General features: G+C 47.4%; 1 protein-coding gene across 1 annotated transcript in view; it reads right to left on the bottom strand.

The window, feature by feature from the left end:
* Window positions 1-19,943, bottom strand: part of DSCAML1 (DS cell adhesion molecule like 1) — a 364,654-nt gene that overhangs the window by 264,591 nt on the left and 80,120 nt on the right. The window lies entirely within an intron of this gene.

The following is a 19,943-nucleotide window of genomic DNA, read 5'->3' as shown; positions in this document are numbered from 1 at the left end:
ATGCCTTCTGGGCTTTACTCCAAAGCTTTATAAATGACTGAATGGGCAGGGTCAAGGATCAAGCCCTGCACCCCACCGTTTGACATCTCCCTCCAGGTACACATCAGCTTGTTTGAACATGATTGTTCAGCCATTGACAAACCAACAGACACTGGGGAAAGCCTGTGTCAGCACGGGCTCCAGAGCTGGGAGAAATAAGTTCATGATGCTACTAATAAGCTGCATTTTTAAAAAAGAAAAACAAGCTGTTGGGGTCTCAGTTGCTTACCTTTTCTAGCTGAAGAAACTTAGAGGCTGTCCAATCTAAGCCTCTCATATTACAGGTGAAGAAACTGAGACCCCAAAGGCTCATTTGAATGGATCACTGACTATTTTCCAAGTATATTTATCAGCCTAGCCCACAAGGACACAGAGACTTTGTCAAAAGCCTCATTCAAACCCAGATGTCCTGTGGCCATCATGTTCTCTTCTTGTCCAGTCTAGTGTCTTTATGCAAACAGGAGATGCCATTTTTGAGATGACTTATTTTGAATGTACAAGCAGGTTCTTTGCTCAGTGAAGTGTGGTTTTGTGTAGCAGATAAGGGTTTCCCTCCCTCCGTCATTTTTAGGTTCTATCTTTACATACATATATATATATATATTTTTTTTTTTTTAAGTAAGATATGTGTCCACAGGCTGGGCATGGTGGCTCACACATATAATCCCAGCACTTTGGGAGGGTGAGGTGGGTGGATAACTTGAGGTCAGGAGTTCGAGACCAGCCTGGACAATGGTGGAACTCCGTCTCTACTAAAAATACAAAATTAGTCGGGCTTGGTGGCAGATGCCTGTAATCCTAGCTACTCGGGAGGCTGAGGCAGGAGGAGAATCAGTTGAACTGGGGAGGTGGAGGTTGCAGTGAGCCGAGATAGCACCACTCCACTCCAGTCTGGGCAACAGAGTGAGACTCCATCTCAAAAAAAAAAAAAAAAAAAAAAAAGATATGTGTCCATATATACTCTTTTGATACCTGTTCTGTTCATGTCTCAAAATAGAGGAAAACTAGGGTTTATAGAGTGCTTACAATGTGCTACACCCCCAAACCATTTCCTTTCAAATGAATGCTGGGCTCTGGAGGGCCACAGCTGAGAAAAGCTAGGTCTCTGCCCCATCTAGCCAAGGAGGTATACACTTAAACATTAAGCCGTAATATGGTATTCTAAGTGGCACGTTGGTGGCTTGAACTAACTTAGATGAGAACCCAGGGGAGGGAGCCATCCTGGTTGGGGGTTGAGGAAAGCATCGTGGAACAGATAGATCTTGAACTGTCTGTTCTGTGGTGCAGATTTGAATGTATGATTTCCTTCCAGGGACTTGTGAATAGTTAACATGAATAAAGCCCAGGGTGCAGGTGGGTGGCAGGTGAAGTATGTAATCAAAGATGAGGTCGGAAGTGCACTGGAGCCAGGCTGTACTGGCTTTGGATGCCTGCTAAGGACTTGACCTTCAGCCTTTCGGTGACTGGAAGACAGGGGAGGTACACAGCATGATAGATAGGACTTTAGAAAGATGCTTGGCAGCTGTCTGGTGGATGGATTAGAGGGAAGACAACAGAAGCAACACAATAAGTGCTCAAGGCAAATATTACAAGGTCCTAAACAAAAGCAATGACAGTAGGAAAAAAGGGAGAGAAAGAGTCCACAGCTACTGAGAAGGTAGACTCAAGAGGACTTGGTTATGAGACTTAGGGATGCAAGAAAGGCAAAGACATCACAGATGACGTTTTCCATGATCTCTGTCTTAAATAACACGGTAGATCTTGTTCTTTCTTTTCTTTCCTTTCTTTCCCTCTCTCTTTCTCTCTCTCTCTCTTTCTCTCTTTCTTTCCTAACCAACCTGCAAGAATAGATTTGAAATGACAACCATGGCCTTGAGCTCCTTTCAAGACATGCTGAGCATGGTAGGAACTGCAGACGTGTATGTTGGGTCATCAGTGTTCCGGGGGTGGTTAGAATCAGAGCAGGTAAACTTGTCCAGAGAGCACACGTAGAACAACACAAGACAGCTCAGGCCAGAGCCAGTGAGAAGCCAACATGCAGCAGATAGACGCAGGGAAGAGCTCACTGAGACAACCTGAGGAAGGGTTAGAGGAGAGCCGGTGGAGTGGTATCATGGAAGCCCAAAAAGCGAATTCCAAATGCTACAGCTTTGAGGGTGTACAGAGAGATCCAGAGGATGAGCACCCCACGAAGTGGCATTGAGGGAGTCAGTGGGGACAATGGAGAGATTTATTTCTGGTTGGAAGACTGGGTGGTTGCCATGAGGCTTGGTTTAAATCCTGGTGCCACCACTTACAGCCATGTGATGCTGTGAGTTATTAATTCAAGCAGCCTCAGTTTCTTCAACTATAAAATGGAGATAATAGCAAGGCCTACCTTGTAGGTTGTCGTTAGGATTAAATATGACAAGTAAAGCATTTAGAACATGTAATAGAAGCTCAATAAATGTCAGCAAAGACAAATTTGGAGGTTTAGTGAAAAGGGCCATTGGAGAAGTGGAGGGATCACTGGAGAAGAGCTTGAAAAACAAGATGATATCATAAAAAGAATTATTAGAAGATATAAACATAGTAAAAGCTGAAGGAAAAGGAGAAGCAGGTGAGGAAGGAAAGGTTAGCAAGTAATCCTTAACGATGAAGGAAAATCCAGGATGACACGGGGAGACGGGAGCAAGAAGCTTAGCACGGGGTACAGCTGCTTCGTTTTCAAACAGGAGGCTACTTTGGAGAGACAGATGGGGAAGTTGAGCTGGTTCCCACCTGGGGGCTTGATCTCTTCAATGGTGGGGAGGGCGTCTCACCCCTGAGTGGGATGTGAACTGGTTTGGGGTATTGAGAAAGGAAGAGACTTGGAATGGCTGTTAAGGAAAATGAAGTGGGGACCGAAGAAAAGCACTTGCAAGGAGAACTAGGGGTACCTCTCAGGGCAGAAATCATAAATGTATAATGTGCTCTTTGAAGATTACTTACTAAAGAAAAACAGGGGTTAGTGTTTTGCCTGTTTCAGTTTGAACATTGGTTAATGTGAAACCGTCTTCCTGGGGAGGCTGCACTTTTCCTTGCAGGCCCCCCAGGGTGGGTGTAGAGCCCGGGGACACTCATCTTGCTGCCTGGCCTGGGAGCAGCAGCTGGTCAGGACCCGTCTCCCCTTGTCTGTGCTTTACCAGTGCTTAGCAGGGTGCCTGGTATAGCGGAGAGGTTCCCAAGCATCTATTTAATTGCTCTCCCTTCCGTTATCTGGCTTCACAGGGGGGCTGGAAATGCTAATCTCCCATAGTTACAACCACGAGCTTAGTGCTCACTATTCAGCTCACTTCCAACATGTTCAATCCCTGCGCAACACCTTGGAAAAGGACATCTCCCATGCTCGCCCATTAATAGTACAACCTCCCTTGTCATCTGAGGCAGCTGCTGGCATTTAAGCAGCCTGAAAACCCCACCTCCTCCACAGAATCTTCAGGGACTAATATGGGAGCTAACATTTAACAAGGGCCCTCTATTTGCTAGGAACTTCCTTAGGCACATCACAGATTGCTTTTAACTTCGTAGCGGCTCTGGTAGTGTTAGTATTGTCTTCTTGTTTTATCAATAAGGGAACCATAGCTCAGAGAGGTTAAATCACTTGTCCAACATCACACAGCACTGAGTCAGCAGCGCTAGGATCAAACTTAAATTTGGCTGACTCTTGTGCTCAGTCTCCTGCACAAGGCCACCTGCCTCACATAGCTCCTTCTTTTGTAAGCGTTCCCTTTGGCAGTTTTCTGGTTTTTAACCTGTGTTCAGGATGTTGGTCCTGCCCTGTTGCGTACACTGATGGGAAGATCCAACATAAAGATTCGCAGGCAAACGTGGAATGGATCTATTTGTCTCTTTCTTCTCTTATGGTAGTCCTTGACTTTTTCTCCACATTTTTTTTTTTATTATGGCAAAATATGCATAACATAAAATGTACCATCCTAACTGTTTTTAAGTGTTACATTCAGCAGTGTTAAGTACATTTATATTATTGTGCAATCACTATTGTTATCCATTTCCAGAACTCTTCATCTTGCAGATGAAACTCTGTACCCATTAAACACTAACCCCCATTCCTCCCTGCCCCAGACCCTGGCAACCACCCTTCTACTTTCCGTCTCTAGGAATTTGAGTACTCTAGGTACCTCGTATACATGGAATCATACAGTATTTGTCCTTTTGTGACTGGCTTGTTTCACTTAGCATAATGGGATGCTCTAAGGAGCATTGATCAATATGGAGAAGCAAGGAGTTAACTCCCTGGCTGGAGTGGCAACTGCGATGGAGACAGGTCTGTGCCAGATTCTCTCCCTTATACGCTGGACCAGTGCCAGGAGTAGACGCTCCAACGTGAACTGGGGGCTTCCCCTCCGCCCAGCCAGAAGCAGAGCAGGACCCTCTATAATATTTTAACAACGCTGCTAGCCACAGGACCACCACTATCAGAGACGGAGTCGGTCAGGGTTCACTGCCAACCCTTAAACAAAGCATTTCAGGTCCTTCCTCCTAAGACAGCACAGACTTTGCTTTACTTTCTCCTATTTTTAAATTTGGCAAAACTGGGCCAGGTGCGGTGGCTCACGCCTGTAATCCCAGCACTTTGGGAGGCTGAGGTGGACGGATCACCTGAGGTCAGGAGTTTGAGACCAGCCTGGCCAACATGGTGAAGCCCTGTCTCCACTAAAAATACAAAAATTAGCTGGGCGTGGTGGTATGTGCCTGTAATCCCAGCTACCCAGGAGGCTGAGGCAGGAGAATTGCTGGAACCTGGGAGGCAGAGGCTGCAGTGAGCTGAGATTATGCCACTGCACTCCAGCCTGGGCAACAGAGTAAGACTCTGTCTCAAAATAAAATTAAATAAATAAATAAATAAATAAATAAATAAATAAATAAATAAGGCAAAACTGAAGGAGAGGCAACTAGGGGGCAGGGCGGCTCATGCTTTTCTGAACAATGATACTACCCTGGGCGGGATCGTCCCCCAGAGAATAAACAGCCATCAGAGACAAACAGCCTTTGAGAACCCGCTTATGGTCAATTAAAAATCCCAATTAACACTTCTGAAAAATAGTTCAATATTTGCCACTGAGCTCAGGATGAGATGCATCTGGAGGTACACAGGCAGTCCTCTGGAGGAGGAAGAGCTGGCTGCCGGCTGGGGAAGAGCCATGGGGACTGTGCAAAGATCCCCTTCAGAAAGCCAGCAGGGGGTGGGGGAGGCCTGTGTTTCCAACCCATTCTCACTTCCATGTGGTGATTCCTGCATCTTCAAACAAAAATGCCATGTTAGGAGTCCACTCCTCCTGCGGGGCATAGGCTTCCCAGCCCAATCCTTCTTGTCTGTCACCTACAGACCCTTTGTGGCGCTGCTTTAGTGCGTGGTTCTAAGTACTCATCCTACTACCCTCAGGCCTGGTAACCTGGACGTCCTGGGGATGTCACCCCTGCACTCAGCCTCATAACCCCCAGACCTCATGCCCATGGCAGATGTACGCAGGGCACACAGTGCCAGTGCCAGGTGCGGGGTAAACAGACAGCGCGTGGCAGCCGTGGTTACTACAGTGCTCCACACTCCACATCCCTCCAGTTACACAGTCCTGTGGATCCAACTCCCCTGACCTAGTACCAAAGCTGGCTTCTCCACCCCTCCTCCCAATACCTCCGTCAGGCCCTGGCCACTTCCTGTGTGGCTGCCACTTTCCTGCCTGGCTCCCTAGTCCACCCTTCTTCCTCCTGCCAGACTGATGTCTCTCAAATGCAAATGGGATCATGTTGGTCTCCCTGCTGAACAACTCAATGACCCACATTGCTTTTAGGAAAAGTTCAATCACTCTGATGTGGTGCAGAAAATCCTTTGGGACCCTGGCTGGCCTCTGTCCTCCCTTCTTATCCTTGTCACTCCCACACCTCCATCCACTGCCCCTGGGGGCCCTAGAACATGATGCCTTCCTACGGCCTGATCCTTCTGCTGTGATAGCCCTTCCCTTCTTCTTTAGCTAGCACATACCTACTCTTTTTCCAGAACCTAGCTTAAGCTTCACCTCCTCCAGGAAGCCTTCCCTGACTGCTCCTCTTTCAGTTTGATCTAGACCCTCCTTGATGAGTCCAGTGCGTTTGCTGCTTACCCTCCTCACAGCAATTCCTATTCCACACTGTCACTGTTGATTTATTGCTCCTTGAAAATGAGGACTATGTCTTATATCACGTTGCCTGGCACATAGTAGGTATTCAGTACATGTTTGTTGCATGAATGAATGAAAACATATTTAATACAACTTTTAAATCATGATATAACAATCAAGTTTTTGTGAATCAAACAGTATTTGCCACTGAGTTTCATCATAATACTAGGTGTTTTAGCTTCATTTCCAACTGTTGAGACAACAACAGTAGTTCTAATTCTTTAACTTTATGTCTTCTCCCAAAGCTTCTGTGAGGTATAAATGAACCCCAAAATGATCTAGAAGAAGCTGATAGTTAAAGGATTCTTGTGGCTGAAACCTATTGTAAAATAGAAGACTTTCTGGGATGCAAATAACCACCTCCTAATTTATCTACTTGGTAAGTTTGAATTTGGAAGTTTCTTAAATTAGCAGAGCAAACTTGCAGTTTCTCTGAAAATGTGACTGCAGTTGTGGTTCATGCCATAAAGATGCAGATAAAAGGGCTTAGGATCTGGTGCAACAGCCAGTGGTGACTGTGTGAGCAGTAGGGGAGCGGAAGCCGGAGCCTGCCGAGAATTTCAGGGCTGCCCGGCACCTCCATTATGCAAACCAGTGATTTTGAAGGAATATTGCTCGGAGCTCCAGTCTCCAACTCTCAATTACCCCAGGGCTATTTCATCTTGAGATTATCTGGGCTGCCTTCACCACCCACCTAACACTCCAAGGGGGAGCTGGGAAGATAGTTCTTATTCTTCCTCCCTTTGGAATTCTTTTGTCTGCTTTGCAGAGCTGTCTGGTCTATACCAGGGCCCCTGCTGGACACCATCTCCCCTTCCCAGACAGCTGGCTTCTGACCTAGGAGACTTTGTTTACTCACCACATGTGGCAAATATTGACACTGAAACCAACTGTGCTTCTGCCGTTGCTAGTTTCCTGGTCCCAGGAAACCTTGGTTCCCAAGTGACAAATGGATTTTAGGCCCATTAGTCCATCCTATTATCAAAACTCAAAATACAAAACTCTGCCCACTCCTGACCATCCCCAGCACCTGGCAATCAAGGTCTTCCCTTCACTTAGTCCTGCTCCACTCACAATCTTACATCCTTTAAAAGGCAGTTGAGTGAATGTGGAAGCAAGACAGTTACCCCACAAGACTGTGGGTGCCCCAAGGGCAGGGACTTTGACTGAAATGTCTATCTCCAGAGCCTGGACCAGCACCTGATACCTAGAGGTAGCTCAAGAAACACTGAGAAGAAAGAAAAATAATGACGGTGATGATGACCAGCTTCATAACAACCATTACCAACACTCCCCATCACAGAGCACAGGCTATGTGCCAGGTTCTGTGCCAACTCTTCTCTTGTATTAATCCCCACAAGTGACATTATACCCATTTTACAGATGAGGACATTGAGAGTTTAGAGGTTAAGCAACTTGTCTAGGATCACCCATGAGACTCTAAAGTTCACGCTTCTAATACCAACGAAGAAAGGAGAAAATGAGAGGAAGAAGGAGAAAGTATGAGAAAAAGGAAGGAAGGAAGAAGGAAGGGAGGAGAGAGGGAGAGAGGGAGAGAGGGAGAGAGGGAGAGAGGGAGAGAGGGAGAGAGGGAGAGAGGGAGAGAGGGAGGGAGAGAGAGAGGGAGAGAGAGAGGGAGAGAGAGAGGGAGGGAAGGGTGTCGGAAGGAAGGAGGGAAGGACAGAATGACCCGAAGCCAACCGGGCAAGATAATAATAATAATAATAATCCCCCTGCCATCACCCAAAAAAAAGATAAAAACTTAATTATCATTCCTCAGACTTATTCCTTGAAAAGCTCAGTGTCCTCACATCTGTTCCTTTTTCTTCCTTCTACCCAACAAGGTGAGTCAAAGTATCTGCTGCTCTCTCTGTGCTTCTCACCCTCCCCTGGCTGCACCCCACATTTACCCCTTCCCATATGTCGCACGCACGCGCACACACACACACTTAAATTAAAAAAAAAAGTTTTTTAGACAGATGGCAAAATTGAAGTCTGGAAAATCTTGTAGTTGAAACTCAGACATGCAGTTTCCCAACCCGGACCATCATGGGCCAAGCCTGGCTGACTGGCAGGGAGGAGCAGGAGCTGCCGGGAGGTGGGGCCGTACGGCCTGGCACTTAGCATTCCTCCCAGTGACTCGGTGACTTGGTTGGGAGCTCCGGTGATGAGAACATATGTTCTCTTGTTTCGCTCCAGCCAAAGGGAAAAGGTAGGTGTCATGTACACTCACAGCCAGGAACAATGCAAGTATTAATAACTGTTTTAATTGTATGCGAGTCTTGGTATATTTCCCCATGGTACCTCAAAAGCCATTTATTTTGGTACCTCATAGCAGGGATGGTACTATCCACCAGAGGCCCAGCCAGGCTGGTGGTGACTAATAGAGAACTCTTCATTCAGGGGAACACTGGAAAAGCGTTTCCATTTCCCTTGTGCACATTAGGTGGGTGGCGAAGGCAGTGAGCTAAGTGGAGCGTTGTCAAGGTACGAGTGTGCGCCCCGGATGTGTGTGCGGTGCAAAGACTCTGTGTACCCACACCGGGGGGGGGGGACGTCTGCGGGCTGGGGAGGGGCGGGGAATGCAGATAAGCCCCTACAATGCAGAATCTAAAAATAGTGTGTGCATTTGCCTTTGACTTGCATTATATGATTTTCCCCCCAGCAGACTCACCTTGCTAATTTTATTTTGCTTCGGCTGTTATTAAAATGAGTTTGCAATCCCAGAGAACCCTCTGATGGTTACAGAGGCCGGGTAGTGCTGGGTGGCAAGTAAAGCCAGCCTGGGAGTCTAAATTTGTCTTGGACGAGCCTAGCTGAAAGCTGATGTACTCTAAGTATGAATATTGGCTTTCTTTTAAGTTAATATTACAGTTTTTGCTTTTGTGAAGCAAGATACTTTCTACTACCCAGCAACATAGGGAAGAAAGATTTTGTTTCTTGCTAAAAGTCCTTCTCACCTCCATCATCTTCCATGATTAACACATTCTGTACAGTAGATAGATAATCTCTGTGATAAACAAGCAGATTTCTTCAAGGTTCAAAACCACTATGGGAGTGGCCTGGAATTATCTCTGGCTGTGAGTGGGAAACTTGAGGCTCAGAAAGAGTGGCCAATAAGGGTCTCTGTCACCTCACCCATGTGTCCTGTCTAACCTCTTGCCTCTAAGCAGAACTCTGAATAATCTCAAACAGGTGAAGGTTTTCTCCTTACTGCCACCCACCTTCCCAGAGCCTCGTAATGTTTGATCTCTGTAGCACTAAAAGTTTGGGATTCTAAAGTCCCAAGTGTTCCACAGTGGGGAAGGCCGGAAGAGCACTAGGCTGGGAAGTGTGACCTTGGGCTGGTTCTTAATCTCTGAGCTTCAATTTTCTCATTTATAAAATGGAGATCAAATATGTACCCTGCAAGATGAAGTGCCTTGCCCAGTGCCCTGGGTAGCTCATTAGCAGGACTTGTCATGAACTTTTGGTAGTGAACATGGGTAGGCAGAATATAAGCCTATTCCTCTGTCCGAGACAGCTGAAAAGGTGAGAGTGGCTTGGCCTAATGAGCTTTGTTTTGAAGGACCACAGGGAATAAAGGGGCCTCAATTCACCACTGAGCAGCTCATCTCCTCATACTAACCCGGATTTCTGCCCAGCACCAAAATCACCTCTCGCAGGAGCCCTCTCCTCTCCAGGTGCCTCTTTTCCCTCCCAATTTACATGAGCTGTGTCTGCTAGTGCAAGGTCTGTCCTAGTTAGTTTTTGTTTTTATTTTCCCCAGGTTTTTATTTGTTTGTTGGTTTGTTCGATGGTTTCCAATTGGCCTCTCCTGTTCTGTGCCGAGAGAAACAGAAGCCTACAGGCGTACAGAGATTGTAGTTCAGATCACTTCTGACTTTCCCATGACTCGGTGCCGGTCTATTCCCAGGGAGAAAAGCAATCAGAATTCAGTGTTTAGTTTAGATAATCCTGCAGGATTAAGGGCTGAGAAGGAAGAGGTGTAAATGGGAAGGCCCTCTGTACAGTGAATCCCTTTATCACAGGCGTTCTGGGCCGGATTGACTTTTCCTGGTGCACTGCAAGCCCTTCACAGAGGGAGACACAGCTGTGCAAATGCCGTGTCTCGCAGCCAACGCCCTCACCTGCACACAGGTGTGCAGCATGGGGGAGGAAGGAGGCCTAGCATCTAGCCCTTCTTCTGTCATTGATATCTTGTGCAAGTCCTTTAGATCATTGCTCCTGGACTTGCCCAATTATCAAAACCACCTTGGGCCTTTCTTTCAAAGTGCAGACTCTTAGAAGTCTTCCACAGAACTACTGACCTGAAGGGTTAAGTCACATATAATCTTAAGGAGTTCATAATCCACAGGTTAGCTTTAGACCTTTGTCTACTCCTCTGCAAAATGAAGGGAGGCAACCACACATCTTCTAAAGCAGCAGCATGTGGCCAGCGTTCTAGCTCTGAAGATGCGTGCTTCTGTGCCCAGACACACAAGCACCCAGGAGCAGGAGAATCTAGTGCCCTTCATACTCTGGGATACGGTCTTACTTGGCTTTGGCCGAGATTCTGATGGCAAATGTGTGGGTTATAAGTACCTACAAAGCCTGTCCTTTGTGGGTGCCAGTGCCTCAAGTTCCTGACATGAATGCCCTCAGCCCAGAAGGTGGGTGGTGGTGGCCAGTGGACACCTGTAGGGGAGCACACTATTTAGGAACGGTCACTCCTTGCCTGGAGAATCAGCTTAAACTTCAAATGATTAAATAAGTACCACCTTCTGGAAGCCAGAAATTTGGTGGCAACAAAAGGAATCAGTTTCCTGGCTCCCAAAGATAAAGAAAAAAGGACAGAGTGAATGGTCATGAAGGTCCTTTCAGGCATCTCACCTCTCCTCTCTGCTCCTCCATCCTCCTCCCACAGGGGCTGCCTTGGCAGTCTGAACATCTCCCAGGTCAGCCCATTTAGCCCACCAGGCACTCCAAAATGCTGGTAGAGGCAGACCCTGCTTAACCCAAGAAAGCTTTTCTTTTTATTCTTTTTTTTTATTTTTTGAGATGGAGTCTCACCGTGTCTCCAGGCTGGAGTGCAGTGGAGCGATCTCGGCTCACTGCAACCTCTGCCTTCCGGGTTCCAGCAATTCCCCTGCCTCAGCCAACCGAGCAGCTGGGACTACAGGTGCGTGCCACCGTGCCCAGCTAATTTTTGTATTTTCGGTACAGACGGGGTTTCACCATGTTGACCAGGATGGTCTCAATCTCCTCACCTCGTAATCCACCTGCCTCAGTCTCCCAAAGTGCTGGGATTACAGGCGCGAGCCACCATGCCTGGCCCCAAGGAAACTTTTCAACAGTCCAGCTGCCTGATGGCAGGTAGACCAGATGCCTTCTGAAGCAATCTCATAAGGTCCTTGTTCTCATCTTGGGGAAGTGAGTGTCCTCTCTATCCCTAGGAGGTTGAAGCAGACACTGGATGCCCATTCTAGACTTACCAAGATATGAAGACCGCATTAGGGCAATGGCAAAGTGAAGCTAGCTTCAACTAGCTTCAACCAGCTGCTCAGGACAACATCATGTCTTCAACACCTCCTGCCTCCCTCTCTATGCCCTGTACATCCTGTACCCACCCCCCAGAGGACAGTGTGACCCTCTGTCTTCTCACCTTAATTCTGTGGAGTCAAGGAGACTCGGGTTGAAAGGGACTTTAAACCCGTCTAGTTGAACCCTGCCATCCGAAGTCACGGCTCTGTCACAACATCCTATCCCCATTAGGAGAGTAGACCTCTCTGCTGGACCACCTGCAATGACTGGAAAACTCATTCCCTCCAAAGATACCAACTCTGTCTTTGTATAGGCCTGCTGTCAAGTGTTCCCTGTTGCAGAATCACAAACAATCTTAGGCACTAAGGTCTTCCTGGTCTTCCCAGACCAATTAAATTGTTTGACTTTGGGTAATTTTCTTAACCTAAGCCTCAATTTTCTCTTCTGTACAGTGGAAATAACAACAATAATACCCATCTCAAAAGTCTGTTGTGAGGATCACAGGAAACATGAAATACACAGTACCTTGTCACACAGCAAGCCCTCAAGAAATGTTAGAGGCTAATATTTTGTGTTTTGAGGAACAGATAACTTCCTTCACACCTAAGGTGTTCCTGGTATGTTCACTTTCGGGACACACACTGTCCTGAGAGAGGGTGTTCCTAAGAGCTCTGGAGACATGGGCAGGGCTTCTATGTAAGAGTTGGTACATTACACACAAGTGAGGTGATACCATTGCATGGGCCTATGGCCAAACGTTCTCTCCTTCTCACTCCAGAGAGTCAGACACATGGCAGAGTAGAAAGTCGGGGGTGGGATGTAAGATATAGGCTCCCATTACATGCTGCCCAGTAAATCATCCCAAGTTCATTTAAGCTTGGGTCCTGTCCCAGAGTCAGAGCCTGTCAGAGCTGGAGAACCTGCCTTCAAGTGCACTCACTGGCTCTTTAACTTGGGCAAGAAGTTTAAACTCTGAGCTTCAGTTTCCTCATCTGTGAAATGGGGATATCGATAATATTCACCTCATGGACTTTTCATTCTGGGATAAACCTAAATAAGGTGACTGACTCCTGCCAAACTTGGTATCAAACTGAAGGACCTCAGATACTGCCTAGTTTCAATGTGTGACCCTGTTGGCCATTAGCTATCATGAAACAAGTGTGCATGGGCTGCCATGACAAAATACCACAGGCTTGGTGGCTTAAGCAACAGGAATCCATTTTCTCACAGTTCTGGAGACTGCAAGTCTAAGGTCAAGGTGCCAACAGGGTCAGAGACTGGGGAGGGCTCTCCCCTTGGGTTGCAGATGGCTGCCTTCTTGCTGTGTCCTCACATGGCAGATGGAGAGTGAGTGAGCTCTATGGTATCTCTTCCCGTAAGAACACTAATCCTATCGGATTAGGGCCCCACACTTATGACCTCATTTAACCTTAAGTACTTCCTTAGAAGCCCCAAATATAGTCACATGGGGCTTTTGGGCTTTAACATATGAATTGCAGGGGCCAGGGGGAGTGCACAAACATTCAGTCCATAACAGTAGCCAAAAAGGATTTTTAAGTGGCTATTTCCCCCATTGCATGGGGATGGGGTGCGGGTAGAGGGTTACAGAACCATAATCCCACCCCACCTCCCACCTCCCACCTCCAGCCTCTTCTTTCTGGTTTTACTGGCTTTGGGGTAAGGCTTCATCAGGGGAAGACAATAAAGCAACATCTTCAGGGCACTGGGAAGTCTCCTGACCCATACCCTAAGGAGTGGCTGCGAGAAAGAATGGACCCCAGGGAACTGGTCCCAGCCTGGGGCCTCGAGGCAACCAATGACCCCTGAAGATGAGACTGGCCATGGGACAGGTCCAGACAGAAGGGGCAGGGGCCTGGCTCAGAGTCCCTACCTCCAGCCAGGACCTCCTTGGAGACACACACAAAGAATGAATCCCTGGACTTGCCTTGGCCTCAGTGCAGTCCTGCTGTTGGGGCAAGGATGGCTGTCCCCTCTGCAAGGGACAGTCTTGGAAGACCTTGTCCTGCTGACAGGTGACTGTTCTGATGGTCTGGGATTTTTATTTTACTTTGCTTCCTCTAACACCACTCTGTTTATGGGGTGGATATTTCATCTCCCAGATTCATCTTGAGATCATCATTAAAGACTCCTTCTCTGCTCACTGAGATGTCCCTGCTAATCATAAAAATCTATGTAGTAATTTCAGATTAATTAAAGCTGTAAATTGGGGAAGTTAGTGACTGTAACTCATATTTCTCACTTCTCTGCACCATCTCAAAATCATATTATTTTTACAACACTCTATTCCTCAGAGTAATTTTAGGCCCCAAAACCCTCCTTTTGCCAGCAGGCAGCCTTCCTTGGGCCGGGCTGTCCTCCAGGCATGGCGTCCTGGTTATGGACAGTGGGAAGGAGCTGACGTGTGTTTTGGAGAAGGAGTCTCTCTCTGCAGCTTTAGCAACCCACACCTGTATACAGCTTGATTCTTAGGGACTAGCACTGGGGAAGCAGAGTAGTTTTCTGGTTTCAAGCCCAGCTCTGCATCTTTTTTTTTTTTTTTTTTTGAGACGGAGTCTCGCGCTGTGTCACCCAGGCTGGAGTGCAGTGGCACGATCTCGGCTCACTGCAAGCTCCGCCTCCCAGGTTCAGGCCATCCTCCTGCCTCAGCCTCCGAGTAGCTGGGACTACAGGCGCCCGCCACCACGCCCGGCTAGTTTTTTGTATTTTTAGTAGAGACGGGGTTTCACCATGTTAGCCAGGATGGTCTCGATCTCCTGACCTCGTGATCCGCCCGCCTCGGCCTCCCAAAGTGCTGGGATTACAGGCTTGAGCCACCGCGCCCGGCCAGCTCTGCATCTTACAACCTGTGTTTCTGTGTGACTTACCCGCCCTATGACTCAGTTTCCCCATCTGTAAAATTAGGATAATTACAGTGCCTACCTCTGAGGTCGTTAGCGTTAAATGAAATGAGCTATGTAAAGCACTTAGACAAGTGTTTGCAAATGAGCAAAACTTGATGAATGGTAGCTGTTAGGCAATGCCGGCTGAGCCCAGCACCTGGAAGGGCCCTGTGGACAATATCATAAATATAGCAATGTCTCTGCCCTCTACAAGTTGACAACATAATTGGGGAGATGGAACATACTCGCAAAGAAAGAGAACATCGAGCCCTAAGCCACACAGTACCGGTTATCAGTACAATTGGAGTTGGATCACTTCAAGGTCACAAACTATATCCAGTGAGGGCTGTTCTACTTCTATGCCCATCCCAGCTCCCAAGATGGGCAGATTCTTGGAGAGGCAGTACCAGTAACTCAGGCTTTGCTGCTCCTGTCTTCTCTAGAGAAAACCAAGAAAATAAAGCCTACTCCTGAATGACCCCAGAGGAGCCTCCCAGGACAGCATTCTTGAACAGGCTTTTTCCTTTATGCATCAGGGTCATGGTTATGATTTCTCCCTCATGGGGCAGGCTGAGCTCAGCCCAGGGCAAAGCAAATGAGGTTGGTGGAGGTTGTTGGGGCCCAGCTTTTTCCACCTTCCATTCTTTTGAGGAGTTAAGATGTGAGCACCACCACTCTCAAAAATGTGCTGACGGTGAGAACTCCCTGCTGCTCCCATTTTACAGAAGAGAAAACTGAGGGGGCAGAATAGCTTGCAGAAGGCCCCGAAGGGAGCCAGTTGTGTGGCTTGATAAACTAACTCAGGGGCGCATAGAGCAACTTGGCTTAGGTGAAGGGTCAGGGCAGTTTCCTCCCTCATGTTCCCTGTCCTCTGACACCAGCTGCTCCTAGAACCAGGCTTAGGAGTCTGCACCAGGGACAGGTCTGGCAGTCGGTGCGAGGGACATGTCCCCAATTCCCAACACAGATAACTCCAGGGAAAACACCCATGGCGTGCTGAGGCTTCTTTCCTCAAACATCTGTAATTCCAGGCTCAAGAAAGAAGATTCAATTCTGCCGGTCCTTTTTTTTTTTTTTTTCCCCCTCCAATTTTGTCCTGATCACCTTAATCACTGCATCTCTGGATTGATCACTGCATCTCTGGATTGTTTAATTCCACATTGAAGCCACTTCTCCTTACAACTGGCCTATCATCAGCTAGGATTAAGATTCATTTCAAATAAGAGGGCTTTCCCCCCATTCCCGCCTTCTTTTATGCCCAAACTGAATTTGCATTACAAAAAAATTAAACAAAAGCAGCTTTTTGAATCTCCACTCATTACTCCCATTACATTTGTTAACATCATTATCCTCAGCTGAAGATGGCAACTATTATCAAATGTTGCAGTGCGTTTGTGGACCTCTTGCTATATTCGTTTAGAAAATTGCTTTAATGCATATGCTTTTAGAGGTTTAAAATCTACCATGGCATTATGAGCTATATAATGCTGTACATTTTTTAATCTAATAGTGCATTTATTTTATTTTTTTAAAACACGTTGCACTGAAATAAAAAATGCATGCCTGTAGTAAGGAAGAACACAAATGCAACTGGGAAAATGCAGAACTAGGCTCCTGACTGGCAGGCCCTCTCCACTCCCTTCTTCCCCTGGAGAAGAAATCACTCTTCCTGAAACCCAAACCTTGAGGTCCTAAATAGGTCTAATGGGTGTGGACGGTGGGGGTGGGGGTGGTGGCGGGTTCTCTTTGACACAGTGATGGGGAAGGAATCTCTACCATTTGGGGCTGTAAGCAAAAGCAAGCTTCTGCTATTCATTAATACAGAAAAGCACAGTTTCAGGGGCAATTACCAAATTTCTATATTCATAGAAATCCAGTTTCCCTGGAGAGAAAGGCTAGGGCTGGAAAATTTATGAAGTGCTGGTTTCTTATGGAAATAAGAATTTTTGGTAATTACACAGGAGCTGCTCTTTATCTGCTTCTGCATTTTAACGATGGGGAATGGTATTTTGTTAGTTTCTTTTTTTATTATTATTAAAGCACGCGCACGCCGACAGCATCCTCGCTGGTGTCCCAGGGATCCATTCATCCTAATAGCTGAGAATGAGCGGCTGCAACCCTGCTTAATCACACTCAATCACTCTGCTCACCAAACCAGAGACAGCAGAGATGGAAAAGTGACGACCGTCCTCACCAGCTCCATGCTCTGGGCCTGCGGCTTTGCGCCTTCCGTTCCTCCTTGGGTACCTTATGTCCTCTCCTCTCTCTCTCTCCCCACCCCATGACCAGCTCCCTTTCTGGGGCTGAGTGAGTGTGTTCATTCCTCAGGAAGCCATTTTTAGGGAAAGAGATTAAGGTATGAAAGATTCTGCTGTTTTCTCCTTCCCAACTCCCCTTTTGCAGCAACCCCTAACCCCCCAATACCCAGGACCTATAAAAACATGAATAATTGTCACTAGAGTCAGAGTCACATAACAAGGCTCCCTTCCTCAGTTTCCCCATGGCTCTTTCTCCTCCATTCCCAATGCTTTTTTTTTTTTTTTTTTTGAGACAGAGTCTTACTCTGTCTCCCAGGCTGGAGTGCAATGGCATGATTTCGGCTCACTGCAACCTCCGCCTCCTGGGTTCAAGCGATTCTCCTGCCTTCAATCAATTCTCCTGCCTCAGCCTCCTGAGTAGCCTCCCGAGTAGCCTTATTTTTAGTAGAGACGAGGTTTCATCATGTTGGCCAGGCTGGTCTTGAACGCTTGACCTCAGGTAATCCACTCACCTCGACCTTCCAAAGTGCTGGGATTACAGGCCAATGCCCTCTTGAAAGCTTCCCATCCCTTCCCTAATCAGTCACCATGGAACCCACGTTGGCTTTTTCCCTACCCTCTACCCCTTTCCAAAGCCTTACTCTATGGAATGACCACCATTTCCCAGGGAGGCCTGCAAAATGACACTCACCGTTCCCCTCCCAGAACCATTGGAGCTGATTTATAATGGCTATAAAAGAGGTCAGAGCTTGATTGAGCTTAATAGATTCATTAATTACACCAAACAAAACAAACATAATGAACATAAAAATTTATGACCTCCGTCACCAGTTCAGATGTGTCCCCTTGTTGGGCCTTGACAGATTCTGCGGAGCCCATCCATCTTGACACTTTGTGGGATCAGCAGCCTGTGGCTGTGTGGAGGTGGTGGTGGGTGGTGGGCAGTGGTAGTGGAATTACCCCAGCACCCCAGACACTCCTGCTGAGGGAAGTCCCTGGAACCTCCTGCCAGCCACTCATCTTTACACCTGTCTCCCCAGCAGTCCACAGAGCAGCATGGCACTGGTTAGCTCCATGGTTAGAGCACTGTGGTTAAAGCAGAAACCCTGGGCCCTGACTACCCGGTCCAAATACTGGCTCTGTGTGTGGCATGGGCAAATTAGTCCATCTTCCTGAGTCCCCATTTCTGCATCTGTGCAATGGGGATAATAATTAGTTAATCCTAATCCTACGGATGTTGTCGTCAAGATTAACTGAGTTAATGCATCTAAGTGGCTTAGACTAGTACCTGGCGCATGGTAAGTGTGCTGTGCTACCTGCGTTTATTTTGACCTTATTGTTGTTACGGTTTGGATGAAAACGAGACCATCTACAGCTTCAGTATTTCTTGGGGAACTTTTCTTTCTCCCTTTTCTGAAAGACAGGAAAATCTGCCCTAAAGGAACCCGTCACCAAATATTTATTAGAGTCCTCTAAGTGCCTAACTCTTGATCAGGGGCTGAAGGAGCGGCTCAGCATCTGCAGGTGGTGCCCGCTCAGAAATGATTTAAAGCAGCAACAAGAGCCTAGAAGGAATTGAAGGGCCCCAGAGGTCATCAAATTCAACACATCCCATCTTGCCATTAACCACACGAAGAAGAGAAGAACAAGAAAGTTTCCGCTGGCCGGCGCGGTGGCTCACGCCCATAATCCCAGCACTTTGGGAGGCCGAGGCAGGTGATGCACCTGAGGTCAGGAGTTTGGGACCAGCCTGGCCAACATGGTGAAACCCCATCTCTACTAAAAATACAAAAATTAGCTGGGCGTGGTGGTGGACGCCTGTAATCCCAGGTACTTGGGAGGATAGGCTGAGGCAGGGGAATTGCTTGAACCTGGGAGGTGGAGGTCACAGTGAACCGAGATCACACCATTGCACTCCAGTATTGGTGACAAGAGTGAAACTTCATCTTGAAAAAAAGAGAAAAAAGGTTCCACATTTGCCCAAAGCCATGTAGACACATGATGACGCAGCTGGGAGGAGGCCCCAGGTGTCCAAGTGTCCTTCTGTTCCACCATTCTGTGCCTACCTTGGTGCCTACTCTGCCATCCACATGGGCCATCACAGACCCAAAGAAACCCCCAGGAAGAAGAAGAAGTACAGTGCAGGCACATACAAATTGAAGATGGAAACCATAACATGTAGATGGCTAAGTTTATACAATTTTGTCAGTTAAAAATAAGTCATTTTAAAAAAAGAAAATGGAAACTATAACCCACTGGCTTGGCTTCCATCACTTTTCTTCAGGGCTTTTTGGTTTCAGAAGCAGCAGCACTGCCTTCTCCCGGCCTCAGCATGCACTGCTGCCTCCTTCCCTCCCTGTTCCCTTGGCCAACACTATGCCTATCTCAAGACTCAGCCCAGGTTTCACCTCTTCTTCAGCTCTCCTTGCCTGTCCTGAGATCTTTCAGGAAAAACGGAGCCTCCTGGCCTCTCGACTCCCTTTGCACCCCAGCCGCAGCCCAGTCTCTGTATAGAAGTTAATGCACTTCAATGGGACTCTTTTTTCTTTGGTTTGACCGTTCTCTTTTCCAACAGAAAGTATATCGAATGCCTACTATGTGCCAGGAACTGTGCTCGGCACTGGAGATGTGGTGGTGAACTAGACAACGATAGCTCTTGCCTGCATAGAATTTACAGTCTGGTGATGCTGATTTTGTCTTGTGAGTGTTTGAATCCTCTGTGCCCGGTATAGGGCCTCACAGAAACAGCCCCTCCATGAAGCGTGACGAGTACGGGACTGGGACGCCTGGAGGAGAGGCAGAGGCTGTCCGAGGGTGGGTTGGCTGGGGAAGGCAGGTAAGTGGATTATCGGGCCCTCTTCACACAGCAGGGGCAGGAGTCACAGTTCTGGCTGGAGCTCACTCACAGGGCTTGCAACAAGCCCAGCCGAGTGCAGAGCTATCCAGTCGGTGTGGTTTAACCATCTATAACCTTCCTCTATCCATTATTCCATCCTCAGGTATCAATTCCTACTTGGTCACTTGAC

The sequence above is a fragment of the Papio anubis genome, chromosome 12 (genome assembly GCF_008728515.1).
Source record: "Papio anubis isolate 15944 chromosome 12, Panubis1.0, whole genome shotgun sequence".
NCBI lineage: Eukaryota > Metazoa > Chordata > Mammalia > Primates > Cercopithecidae > Papio > Papio anubis.
Note: the sequence above shows the minus strand (reverse complement) of the source record. Positions and strands in the feature narration are given on the sequence as shown.